At 40.2% G+C, this 13,651-nt stretch overlaps 1 protein-coding gene across 6 annotated transcripts in view; it reads right to left on the bottom strand.

Annotated features, from left to right (window-relative positions):
* LOC309627933 (uncharacterized protein) overlaps window positions 1–13,651 on the bottom strand; it is a 146,117-nt gene that overhangs the window by 75,280 nt on the left and 57,186 nt on the right. Inside the window, exon 3 of one of the 6 annotated variants that reach the window (XR_014244037.1) lies at window positions 1,765–2,615. The exons of the other annotated variants lie outside the window; for them this stretch is intronic. The gene's annotated coding sequence lies outside the window, so the exon portion shown is untranslated. Of the gene's footprint in view, window positions 1–1,764; window positions 2,616–13,651 lie in introns of those variants that run through there. 6 annotated transcript variants of the gene reach the window in all.

Here is a 13,651-nt window from a genome sequence, read left to right as displayed (position 1 = left end):
GTTAGATCCTCCTCTGAAAGAACATGTGTTTTTGTGGGACATTAAGGAATGGCATCAAGCTGATGATTATCAATGTAGATATCAAATACAACTTCTGTCTTTAGTTATTAAACACTTCTTTATTGGTAATTTATTACTAAGGACTAGTAAATTTGGAAGCAACCCAAAGTCCCAGGTATGGGGCCTCAAGACAGAAGAAGTATGAGACTCTGAAAGAAGCAGGCCAGGCCATTTATGCCATAAATATATGTATGACAATAAATTTTACATTTTAAAAAACCCTACAAATGTTATTTACAAATAACTTACACTCTTCGGAAGCATTTACAATAATGATTCACTTTGCCAATAGAGATGGAAAGCTCTCTTCTTTAAAAGATTCGGTCTTACTCATGTTTGTGCCCCAATTTCAGCAAAGAGTTGCTGCTTTATAAATGACTGTGGATTTATACTTTAAGTATGAGCAAGAACGTGATTTAAGTATAATCAAGGAAGATCCTACAAAATCATGCTATTTATTTTACCTAGCCTGCTAGACCACCCTATATCACAGAGAAGGAGTGGATTTCTCATCCAAAAAACTGCCTGAAAAAGTAATTATCAGCTTGACATCTAGGTGCTACCCAAGACTTAAAGAAACAAACAAAGGAATTTGGGGTGCTCCCTTGGTGAGTACCAAGACAAGAGGGATCTTTCTATGTCTACTCAGCACCCCCTGGAACAAAGATCCTTGATACAGTCAGCCCTCCTTATCCACAGTTCCAAATCTGCAGATTCAACCAACCACAGATTGAAAATATCCAGAAAGTTCCAGAAAGCCAAACATGAATTTGCCAGGTGAGGCAACTATTTACATAGCATTTACATTGTGTTTACAACTATTTACATAGTATTTACATCATATTAGGTATCATAAGTCATCTAGAGATGATTTAGAGTATACAGGAGGATTGCATAGGTTATATGCAAATACTATGCCATAAGGGACTTGAGCTCCCTGGATTTTGGTATCTACTGGGCGTCCTGGGATCAGTCTCCTGTATTTTAGAGAGAAAAGAACCTAATATCCAGATCTTCAATGAGACATCAAATTTAAACCATTTAGGATAAAGAAGATGTGGTACATATATACAATGGAATACTACTCAGCCATAAAAAAAGAACGAAATGCCATTTGCAGCAATATGGATGGAACTAGAGATTATCATACTAAGTGAAGTTAAGTCAGAAGGAGAAAGACAAATACCATATGATATCACTTATTATGTGGAATCTAAAATATGACGCAAATAACTTTTATGAAACAGAAACAGACTCACAGATATAGAGAACAGACTTGTGGTTGCCAAGGGTGATGGGAGGAAAGGGATGGAGTGGGAGTTTGGGGTTAGCACATGCAAACTATTATATATAGAATGGATAAACAACAAGGTCCTACTGCATAGCAAAGGGAACTATAGTCAATATTCTGTGAAAAGGCATAATGGAAAAGAATATTAAAAAAGAGAATGTGTATATATATATACACATATATACATATATATATATATAACTGAATCACTTTGCTGTACAGCAGAAATTAACACAACATTGTAAATCAACTATATTTCTATTTAATCAACTATATTTATATTTAATTTTTTTTTAAAGTGAAATTTAAACCATTTATCTTACCTGGAGCTGAGGTTTTTTGGTGTTGAGTGTTTTCTCCCTAGCAGCTGAGAATGAAGTCTTGGAAGAAACTGTGGATGGCTGACTAAGAGAAGATATTTTGTTTTAGCAAATTTTATTTTAAACTTATTCACATTATGATCCATTCATTAGGTGGAATACTAGGCACTTCTTAAAATGGCGGTATAGAACAATTTAATGAAAAAGTTAATGTTCATTTAAAATTTTCCTTCTTCAGCTTCCCTGGTGGCGCGGTGGTTAAGAATCAGCCTGCCAATGCAGGGGACATGGGTTCGAGCCCTGGTCCAGGAGGATCTCACATGCCGTGGAGCAACTAAGCCCGTGCACACAACTACTGAGCCTGCACTCTAGAGCCCGTGAGTCACAACTACTGAGCCTGTGTGCCACAACTACTGAAGCCCGCGTGCCTAGAACCCATGCTCCACAGCAAGAGAAGCCACTGTGACAAGAAGCCTGTGCACCACAACAAAGAGTAGCCCCCACTCGCCGCAACTAGAGAGAGCCCGCATGCAGCAGTGAAGAACCAACGCAGCCAAAAATAAAATAAATAAATTTATAAAAAATAAAAATCAAAAAATAAAAATAATAAATAAAATTTTCCTTCTTTCTATGGTATATTGAAAAATATTTCATGTAATAAAAATATACAAATTACATATCATAAATTAATAAATATAATAAAAATAAATAAGCATATGGACCCAGAATTGATGAACTGCAACTCAGAAATAAACTCCAGTGTTTGTGCAACATTACTACACAGAAATATTCTTATTTTCTAAAATTCTTCCAGTTACATCAAGAGTTCCTCTTGGTGGAGGAATGGTGTGGACATCTTTCAGGGTGGAAGAACCAGTCTTCATTACACAGGAACACACAGGTATTTCCTTAGAGTTCATCTGAGCAATTATCTGACAATGACCCTGAAAAAGACTCTGAATAACTGAATATGAAAGAAACTTGGGGTTCTTAAGTGCGTCACCTTCTATATTGACATATGAACGTTATTTAACTTATAAGTTCAAAAGCGAGTTGATACTATTAAATCATCTAATGTCATCTGTGGTCAGGTTCAACTAGCCCCTTAGCTCTAGAGCTGATCACAGATATGAAAGTCATTTAAGGGAAATAATTGTTGGTCATAGCTCCCTGCTGGAATTTTAACTGAAGAGTGTAATGCTTCTATTGTGTATTTACAGATGTGATCAATACAAGGGAGTGAGAGTTTAAGTTGTCAGAGATAATGGTTGTTCCAGCCCTGAAAGAAAAAGGTGGGGTGCTGGATTCAAAGACCACCAAGAAAATTTATTTATTCATACAAAAATACTCATTGAAACTACTGCATGCTAGGCTAAAGATAAAAGGAACAAGAAAGAGACAGTGCCTCACTGTATGAAGTTTTATGTATTTTCCACTCACAAGCAATTCTTGAGCGTCATCTTTATGCCAATATTATAGATTTGGGGCGGGGGGTTGGGGGGAGAGACAGCCCACAGTGCCTAGTCTTGAAAAGCAATACTATGCTCTATTTGTGCTCTCTTTGGAGATACTGAGGAAATACACCATTAAAAAAGGGCAGGGGGAGATATCACTCAAGTGAATGTGCAATGGTATAGGCAGAATAATTCGAGGTAAGATTATTAAGTAAATGAAGTTTGACTTTGGTTCTCCGCTTCTATTTTTTTTTTTTTTTAAAGATTTATTGATTGATTGATTGATTGCTATGTTGGGTCTTCGTTTCTGTGCGAGGGCTTTCTCTACTTGGGGCAAGTGGGGGCCACTCTTCATCGCAGTGTGCGGGCCTCTCACTATCGCGGCCTCTCTCGTTGCGGAGCACAGGCTCCAGACGCGCAGGCTCAGTAGTTGTGGCTCACGGGCCTAGTTGCTCCGCTGCATGTAGGATCCTCCCAGACCAGGGCTCGAACCCGTGTCCCCTGCATTAGCAGGCAGATTCTCAACCACTGCGCCACCAGGGAAGCCCCTTCTGTTTTTATGTACTTCCTTTCTTTCAGTGTCTCTGAGGCTCCCTGGCACTTTCCTAAGGTCTTCGCCTTGATGTTCACTATCCACGGCCTCAAAGCTAATCCAAGGCCAAATAACTAATTTGACAAACTGATTTCTACTAAAGCGTCTACTAAACTAGTTTATACTAATTTGATGAACTGATTTCTAATAATTAATTTAGGGTTATTTTCCTAAATAAACCTAGAATAACAACAATGCCGTATATTCTCATTGTGCTGTTAACGTATTTACAAGCACCAATGCAAGGTACTGGGTGTTCAACGGTAAGGGGCTATAAAGATGAATAAGACATTAACCTTGTTTATAAGGGACCTTATAAGGAGGAGAGATCAATATATGAGCAACTTTAACCAAAGCAGTGAACAGCGGGGATGGCATGGGCATGAGGGCCAAGCGAGGGCTGAGCTTTCATCCCACACCAGCTGCCACTTATGAACTCTTGAGGTTCTGGGGTACAGCATTGCTTGAGGTCAATAGGTTCTTGCAGCTAAACCTGTCATCAAGCTCCTTTAATGAACCCCAGCCTAGGTCTTCCTAGGTAGGAGAGGTAGAGAAGGGCAATCCCAGCACTAACGGGAGGAATCAGTGAGATCTCCAAGGGAAAGATGAACCTCTAGAAAGAGAAGCCTGGGCTCTGAGGTCCAGCCACTTTCATTGCCTTGGAGGGTCTAGGGCCGATTTTTCAAAAGAGCTGGCAGGTTTCCTTAAATAGTAACAGTAATTTTCAGAGATGGGAGGGAGGCTGATAAAAGGTTACTGTCCCACCCTACCAGATACAAAGACTTTCAAATGAGTTTTGTCTTTGTGGTTTAACCCAGCGATGAACACTGGTAATTCCAGGTCAGGTTGGAGGAAAGACAGTGCCTTGCCAGATCAACAAAGATATAACTGTGGACAACTAACCCCTTTAATCACCTCTCAAGTCACACCCAGCACTGGAGTCTTATACTAAGAAGACAAGTCACAAAGCTGATCTACAGGAGCCAAATGTGTTCCCATCTCCTGGATCCTCCCTTCTTACATTTTCATTTCTGTGACATTAGATCAAGTTTTTCACACTCCCTAGGTTACAACAACAGTCTTCCTTGTCTCCAATAAAATCTGATGGCAATGGATCCTCTCTCAGCAAGGTCACTAGAATAATGCTTAAACACAGTTACATCATGTCATTTCTATAAGCAAAGGTAGTTTTCTTCTACTGCCTTTGAGGTTGGCTAAAGTACTGAAAGCTTCCACCTACCTCCTCTCTCCTGAGTTATTTTCATCCTCCTTCTGTGTTACATGCACTCTCCACTCCAATCAAGAACCACACTTCAGGGTCCTCTGTAGGAACCTGCTGTTACGCTATCTGGGCTGTTTACTCCCCTGGACCCTCCTTCAATCAGTATCATTCAAAAGCAGGCTTTACACTTACTTTTCCAGGAAACCTCTAATCACTGACCTTAACTATTCATATCTCAAGCAGACACTTCTAGAACTAACTTGTATTAATAGTGACTTGCCTATTAATTTGCTTATTTTGATTTATTCTACTCCAAATATGTTATTTTGTTGTTTCACATGCTACATGCTAACTTTCCAAAGAACTTTCAATCTCCTTAAAATCAGATACCATGTCCTCCAGTCTTTGTTTCTTGTTTTTTTTGTTTGTTTATTTTAGTTTTTGGGGTTTTTTTGGTACTCTGTTCATCCCATCTCCCCAGTCTCCAAGACAATACATTTTAAGCTATGGATTTCTATCAATTAGCAGATCATGAAATCAGATTTGTAAGCCTCCTACCAACAACTTTTTTTTTTTTTGGAATCTAGTCTTTGTTTTCAGATTCCTGGGGGATATTTTTCTTTCTTTTTTTTTTTTTTTTACATTTTTATTTATTTATTTATTTATGGCTGCATTGGGTCTTCGTTTCTGTGCAAGGGCTCTCTCCCGTTGCGGCAAGTGGGGGCCACTCTTCATCGCGGTGCGCGGGCCTCTCACTATCGCGGCCTCTCTTGTTGCGGAGCACAGGCTCCAGGCGCGCAGGCTCAGTAATTGTGGCTCACGGGCCTAGTTGCTCCACGGCACGTGGGATCTTCCCAGACCAGGGCTCGAACCCGTGTCCCCTGCATCGGCAGGCAGACTCTCAACCACTGCGCCACCAGGGACGCCCCCAACAACTTTTAAATGAAATAGAATAGTAACTCAGAGTGCCTCTTCCATGGTGAGGGCAAGGATATTTTTAAAAATCTGACACAGGGCTGTGTGTGAATGTGCATTAGACCATGATATAAAATGTATTTCTTACTAAGTTGTGATCAGAAAACCTTGAGAAATATGGCCAGAGATTGACTACATATTTATCCTAAGTGAGAAAGTTACCTTTTGCACATTTATTTGGATCCCCCTAGCCATTGCTCCTGGGCTCCTGGCTTATTTCCCTTTGGCTTTTGATGTCACACCTGTTGGCTCCAAGCATCACTTAATGACCTCCCAGATTAGACCCTGCCTGCCCCGTGGATCGCAGGCTGACCCCTGCATGCCGCCATCCACTTTGACCCTGTGTGCCTTGGTCTCTACACTCTTCTCTCTCACGTTGTCCCAGATCCAAACTTGTCTCAAGAAAAAGCCCAGAAATGATGATGGCAAAGCTCCTGATATACATAAATGCACACAGCTGGCTCTTTTAGGGAGGAGGGTCTAATATCCTCTTTCCATGTTAAAGTAACTGACTTTATTATATAATGAAAAATAAGACTGAGGAACATTTCTTGGCGCTCCCTAGGAGTAAAACTCCAATTCATGGAGGAGTAATTAAACCCATGATCTTAAAATAACAACTTAGTTAAATTTTGAAAATAGAGCAGCAAAAATTCAGCATTAAAAAATTCTAATTACGTGCTTCCCTGGTGGCGCAGTGGTTGAGAGTCTGCCTGCCAATGCAGGGGACACAGGTTCACGCCCTGGTCTGGGAAGATACCACATGCCACGGAGCAACTAGGCCCGTGAGCCACAACTACTGAGCCTGCTTATCTGAAGCCTGTGCTCCGCCACAAGAGAGGCCACGATAGTGAGAGGCCCGCGCACCGCGATGAAGAGTGGCCCCCGCTTGCCACAACTAGAGAAAGCCCTCGCACAGAAACGAAGACCCAACACAGCCATAAATAAATAAATAAAATAAAATAATATAAAAAAATTCTAATTACTAGTTTTTGTCTGAGGTGATAGTTATTATAATAAAAATACTATTTTAAAGGTCAATTAGAATGACAATTATACTGCAGTCATACTTTTTCTTATTCTTGCTTCATTCATAGAGATATAAATAGAAAATTAAAGTAAATATTCTTATAATTTTTTCAAATGTTCCTAGTGCAAATGTTTTGCTTTTAAAAATGACCTAGTAGGGACTTTCCTCCAGAATTATTTTGGTCAAAATATAGAAATTAGGTAGTGATTTGGGGGAAATTTATAGCTTTTTACATTACCATGGTAATAATCGATATTTCCACATATTTGTATAGTCATAACTTTCCATTCACAGTTTGCTCTGGAGCCAAAAATGACTACATTGGTGCCATCAGTTGCTCTCACAACATTTAAAAAATTATAATCGTTTCCTTATCTTATTTGCTGCCATTTAGCCAATGTAGAGAAAACAACATACAAATGAGGTTTCTTTTACAAAGGCAGCTATAACTTGATGAAAAACTGACAAGGAATCATCTTCCTACATATTATATGTTAAATTACTTACAAGCTGGAATGGAAATTCCCTGGAAAAATTGAGGGATACCCTGTCTCCCCAGCATAACTATAGGAATGGTCTTACAGTCTGGTATGCAAGCCCTTCAACCTTGAAGAAGGTTCAGGGAAGAGCTACCAAGATATCCATGGAGTTAGAAAATAAGTCTTTTAATGAAAAATACTAGCACAATTGAGAATACAATGTTGACCGATTTCTGGGATGAACAATAGTTAAGAAGTGGGTGCTTCAGGGAGAAATTGGGTAGGTAGGGGGCTAAATTATTAACAGCAAACCTCTGGTGATGGTTTGAAGCTGGTGTCTGAGAGCTTCCTAGGGTTGAACTGGTCCATTAGTCACAGCTCTGCCCTGACTCAATTCTGCATTCCAGGAAAGCAGGGACTGTCTAGCATGTAGGACATGGCAAGTACCCAATAAATGTTTGTAACAGTTGGCTTTATCTCATATTCCTATTTTATTTTCCCTTCTTACCATTTTATTTATATTTTCTTTCACAGGTTTCCTTCATGGAACAAGAAGGGTTATAAATAAATACTATATAAAAGGTAAATGAAATGTTCTTGAAGAGCAAAAGGAAGAATGTAAACAGTGCCATGGGAATGAGTGTCATAAAGACTTACAAACCAAGGTGCTATGGGCTTTCAAAGGATGGAGAAGTCACATATGGATACAGAAGCCCAGTGAGGTTTCATAGAAGAGGTGATTTTGACACTCCTATAAGCATAGATAGGAGTGTGACTGGCAGAGAGGATTCTGATAGATGAAGACAGCCTACTCTTCTAATTCATTTAATAAATTTTACTCAAATATTTATTTACTGATTCTAAGAGAGAAGCTTAGGATACAAAATATAACAATATAACCGGTAGTATCGGCGTAACGAACAGTGAACCAGGAAGTCTATCTTTTTTTTCGGCCATGAAAAGAATAATGGGAGATTCCAGTTGAGAGAGGAAAACAAATTTATCAGAATTTAGGATTAAGGATACTCCAAGCTACTATTTGAATTTTTTTTTTTAATTATTTGCTTTTTTTTTTTCTTTTTTAAATTTTATTTATTTATTTATTTACAGCTGTGTTGGGTCTTCGTTTCTGTGCGAGGGCTTTCTCCAGTTGTGGCAAGCGGGGGCCACTCTTCATTGCGGTGCGCGGGCCTCTCACTATCGCGGCCTCTCTTGTTGCAGAGCACAGGCTCCAGACGCGCAGGCTCAGCAATTGTGGCTCACAGGACTAGTTGCTCCACGGCATGTGGGATCTTCCCAGACCAGGGCTCAAACCCGTGTCCCCTGCATTGGCAGGCAGATTCTCAACCACTGCGCCACCAGGGAAGCCCAACTATTTGAATTTTTTTTTTCATTTTTTTTTTTAAACATTTTTATTGAAGTATAATTGCTTTACAATGGTGTGTTAGTTTCTGCTTTATAACAAAGTGAATCAGTTATACATATACATATGTTCCCATATCTCTTCCCTCTTGCATCTCCCTCCCTCCCACCCTCCCTATCCCACCCCTCTAGGTGGTCACAAAGCACCGAGCTGACCTCCCTGTGCTATGCGGCTGCTTCCCACTAGCTATCTATTTTACATTTGGTAGTGTATATATGTCCATGACACTCTCTCACCCTGTCACATCTCACCCCTCCCCCTCCCCATATCCTCAAGTCCATTCTCTAGTAGGTCTGTGTCTTTATTTCCGCCACTAGGTTCTTCATGACCTTTTTTTTTTTCCTTAGATTCCATATATATGTGTTAGCATACTGTATTTTTCTCTTTCTGACTTACTTCACTCTGTATGACAGACTCTAACTCCATCCACCTCATTACAAATACCTCCATTTCATTTCTTTTTATGGCTGAGTAATATTCCATTGTATATATGTGCCACATCTTCTTTATCCATTCATCCGATGATGGACACTTAGGTTGCTTCCATGTCCTGGCTATTGTAAATAGAGCTGCAATGAACATTGTGGTACATGACTCTTTTTGAATTATGGTTTTCTCAGGGTATATGCCCAGTAGTGGGATTGCTGGGTCGTATGGTAGTTCTATTTTTAGTTTTTTAAGGAACCTCCATACTGTTCTCCATAGTGGCTGTATCAATTTACATTCCCACCAACAGTGCAAGAGGGTTCCCTTTTCTCCACACACTCTCCAGCATTTATTGTTTCTAGATTTTTTGATGATGGCCATTCTGACCGGTGTGAGATGATACCTCATTGTAGTTATGATTTGCATTTCTCTAATGATTAATGATGTTGAGCATTCTTTCATGTGTCTGTTGGCAATCTGTATATCTTCTTTGGAGAAATGTCTGTTTAGGTCTTCTGCCCATTTTTGGATTGGGTTGTTTGTTTTTTTGTTATTGAGCTGCATGAGCTGCTTGTAAATCTTGGAGATTAATCCTTTGTCAGTTGCTTCATTTGCAAATATTTTCTCCCATTCTGAGGGTTGTCTTTTGGTCTTGTTTATGGTTTCCTTTGCTGTGCAAAAGCTTTTAAGTTTTATTAGGTCCCATTTGTTTATTTGTGTTTCTATTTCCATTTCTCTAGGAGCTGGGTCAAAAAGGATCTTGCTGTGATTTATGTCATAGAGTGTTCTGCCTATGTTTTCCTCTAAGAGTTTGATAGTATCTGGCCTTACACTTAGGTCTTTAATCCATTTTGAGTTTATTTTTGTGTATGGTGTCAGGGAGTTATTTGAATTTTTTAAAGCAGTTGTAATGTCTACTGTTCATTCTATGATTGTCTCAGTTCATTCGGTTACTATAACAGAATATCATGGACTGGGTGGTTTATAAACACCAGAAATTTAATTCTCACAGTTATAAAGGCTGGAAAGTCCAAGATCAATCAGGAGGCCAGCAGATTCAGTCTGGTGAGGGTCCACTTTCCGGTTCACAGAGGCCATGTTTTTCCTACGTCCTCAGAGACTGGAATGAGAGAACTCTGGTCTCTTCATCCCCTTATATAAAGGGCACTGACCCCATCCTTGATAACTCCACCCTGATGACCTAATCACCTGCCAAATGCCTCTAAACATCATCACACTGGGCATTAGGTTTCAACATGTGAATTTGGGGGGGTGGGGAACACAAACATTCAGTTTCTAGGAGTGATCGAAGTCAAAATGCACTACTTCCCAGGTTAACAAGTCCTACTCTTAGCCCAACAGAACCCACTAATCATTTCCTTACATCTCACGCTCACCTCTACCTGCCTGCTCTAGCCTCACCTGAGAGTAATGTCCACCTCCAGAGCATCTTCCAAGGCTGCAGGAGACTAGGTTCTCTTGTGGGAAGGGTCTCCTCAGCTTCATAGCACTATTCAAGTCCTCTCATATCCCTCTTTCTCTTTAGGGAGATCTATCACATGACCCTGATGAACTCAAGAGGGTGAAGCTTCAAGGACACCCAGACCCTTTTACATCTGGACCCAAAGAATGAAGGCTTGAAATAAATTGGTCAGGGACTATCCATTTTCCCCAGTGGGTGCCATCCAGGAACAAGATGCTTTTCAAGAGAGACACCACCCGCTGCTTGCCCACAAGTGTGTGGCTTTACCCCATGGCCTCCACAGGCCATCAGACAGGAATACCACACAAGCCTAAATCTTTCAATTGCATCAAGAGGGCTGGAGGAGTTTTACCACCACACTCATCTGTGGCTGGGATGCTGGACTGCTATTTTGTCTCTCAGGATCTCCTCTAGTTTCCGATTAGCACTAGAGCCATGCCGTATGTAAGCAGATCAGTTCACTGGAGCCCTAATTCTAACACCGAGAAAGTAACAGTCCTATTTCTCAGGACTGCATCCTGTTTCCAGGATCCTTCCTGACATACTCTTTGCAATATCCCTCTGAATCCAAAAAGCCCTGCTTCCCAGCCTTGTCCTGCCTCTTGGATAACAGAACTTGAATTCTGATGCCAGACTGCATTGGACTAAAGCAGCATTTTCCAAACTTACTGCCATAAAAAGTCAGGTTCACTCATGAAAAATACAGAATCCCAAGCCCTTCTCCTAGAGGTGCTGGTTCAGGACATCCGAGGAGGGTCTGACAACGTATTTTTAACAAGTACCCTAGATGATCCATCCCTAGGACTTTTTGCCACTTAGGGAAAATGTGAATTAGAGTTTGCTATACCTTCTTAGACCTAGTGATTTGGACTTTTAGTCCCTGTCTAAAGGGGAGGTCAACGCTTTTGTCCCAGTGAATTCCCCCTGGTTCCAACTCCGGCCAGCTCTTAATCCAGCCCTTCTTTCTTCCACATTCGCAGCATGTCTTACAGACAGGGTCACCCAGACCATGGCACTTCTTTTACCCAGAAGGACCTCCCTGACCCATGATTTTGTCACTTGCCTCACAGAGAACCATCTCTACCTAAGAGTTCCTACCCCCACCTGCTGAGCCTCTTGGATTCATTCCCTCGAACAGAATTGCAGGCCCATACCAGAATGGAATTTTCTACATTCCATGGACATGGTGATTTTAATCTCTGCGTCTTCCTGAAAGGGCACCAGCTCTTTATACCCATTAGTTTCTTTTGGCCCTTATTGGCAGCTTCCTCTTTGTTGGACAGCCTATGATGTAAGCAGCCTATTTATGACCATTCTTGCTCTTTAAAACAACATATAAATATGGCATAAACCACACTGTCATGCATATGCCTATATTCCCAAATAATTTTTCCTTGTTGTCTAATGCATACAAAATTAGTCTATAGAGTTTAACCATAAACCCAGCAATTATACTAACCACTTATTTAACACCTTTATTTATGCAAGCCATTTTATAAATACAATAATATATTCAAATTTTTCTTTATACTTATTATCTCCCTGAGAATAGAGCCCATACCCTCAACTTCTTTCTTACTCCACTTATCCTTCAGAGCACTAGAATGCACAGATACACAGTAAGCAATCAACAACTGACTACAACATTAACTAATCAAATAAATGAGAGACTTAAGTTATATCACAACTGAGTGATAGTGAGAACGTTCATCAACCGCAAAGACTAGAATGCCAGAAAATCATTTGTTAGAGGAATTTCACGTATCAACCATGAATGTCAAGGAAGAAGAAAGGTCTGCATTTTTAGCTCTTTGGGCCATCCTAGACATCCAAGAGGGCCAAATATGAATGTACTGGATAAGTGGAAAATAAAATAGAACAAACAAAAACACAACAAAACCCAGACTTCCCCTCCTACCTGAAAATAATGAATGTGAACATTGGTGGAAATCTAGAAAGTGGTGCTTTCCATGTATATGTTGGCATAGATCCAGTGTGGAAGTTGACTTAGGGTTGGTAAAGCTGAGGAATACAAGAAGGAGTTAGTTCTACTGTCCAGGAATTCTTAGATATCATGATAGCCTTCTCTGAAATGCTTCCTTTTAAATCAGTGGCATTCTGAAAAATAGAAAGCTCTAACAGGAAAAGGATGGGATCGATGGGAGTTAATGAGGGAATGGTCGGTCACTCACTAAGCCCTTCAGTACCTCCCAAACTCTGTGCATGGTGCTTTGTTCATGCTATTTCAGTCTGGACAGCAGCTTATACATGAGAAAACCGAAGCTCCTAGGAAGTGAAGTAACTTGTCCCAGGTCATCCAGTGGCAGAGTTAAGATACTAACCAAGGTTGGTCTGACTCCAGAGATAAAGTTCTTTTCCCAACATCAAGTGACCAATTCAAGTCAACAAAAAAGCTATTGAGGACTTGTGTCGGGACCTGTTCTGACATCAGGGGTATTGCATGGAACACAGATTCCCTGCCTTCAAGGAATCTATATTTTAGGGATTCTCAAGTCATCATTCGGGATATTTAAGATATCTTTAAAATGTCTAGAGAGACACTGAGAAAGGAATGATGATGCTATCTGGGTCCTAAATCAACAAGAACCCCATCCAGAGATATTCTGCCGTCATTTCTATAAGGCTCACTAGAACCAGGGCAATTTTTCCTTTATTTCAAAATCAATGAAAGGCAGAGAAGACATACAGGTACTGAATGATATTAGAAAGGGCCTAATTAATGTCTCATAAATGTTAATTTCATGATTCATCTGCAACTACTACTACTCTACAGCACCAAACCGTATTATATAGCCGTAGGTGCCAGGGTCCACTTTGGTAATTATTTGTGTCATATTTAATAAAAGAAGTCATAGTCTCCATTCCACACAGACAC

This window comes from Balaenoptera borealis, assembly GCF_965194805.1.
Source record: "Balaenoptera borealis genome assembly, chromosome: 4".
Taxonomy (NCBI): domain Eukaryota; kingdom Metazoa; phylum Chordata; class Mammalia; order Artiodactyla; family Balaenopteridae; genus Balaenoptera; species Balaenoptera borealis.
This window is presented reverse-complemented; position numbering and strand designations above follow the sequence as displayed.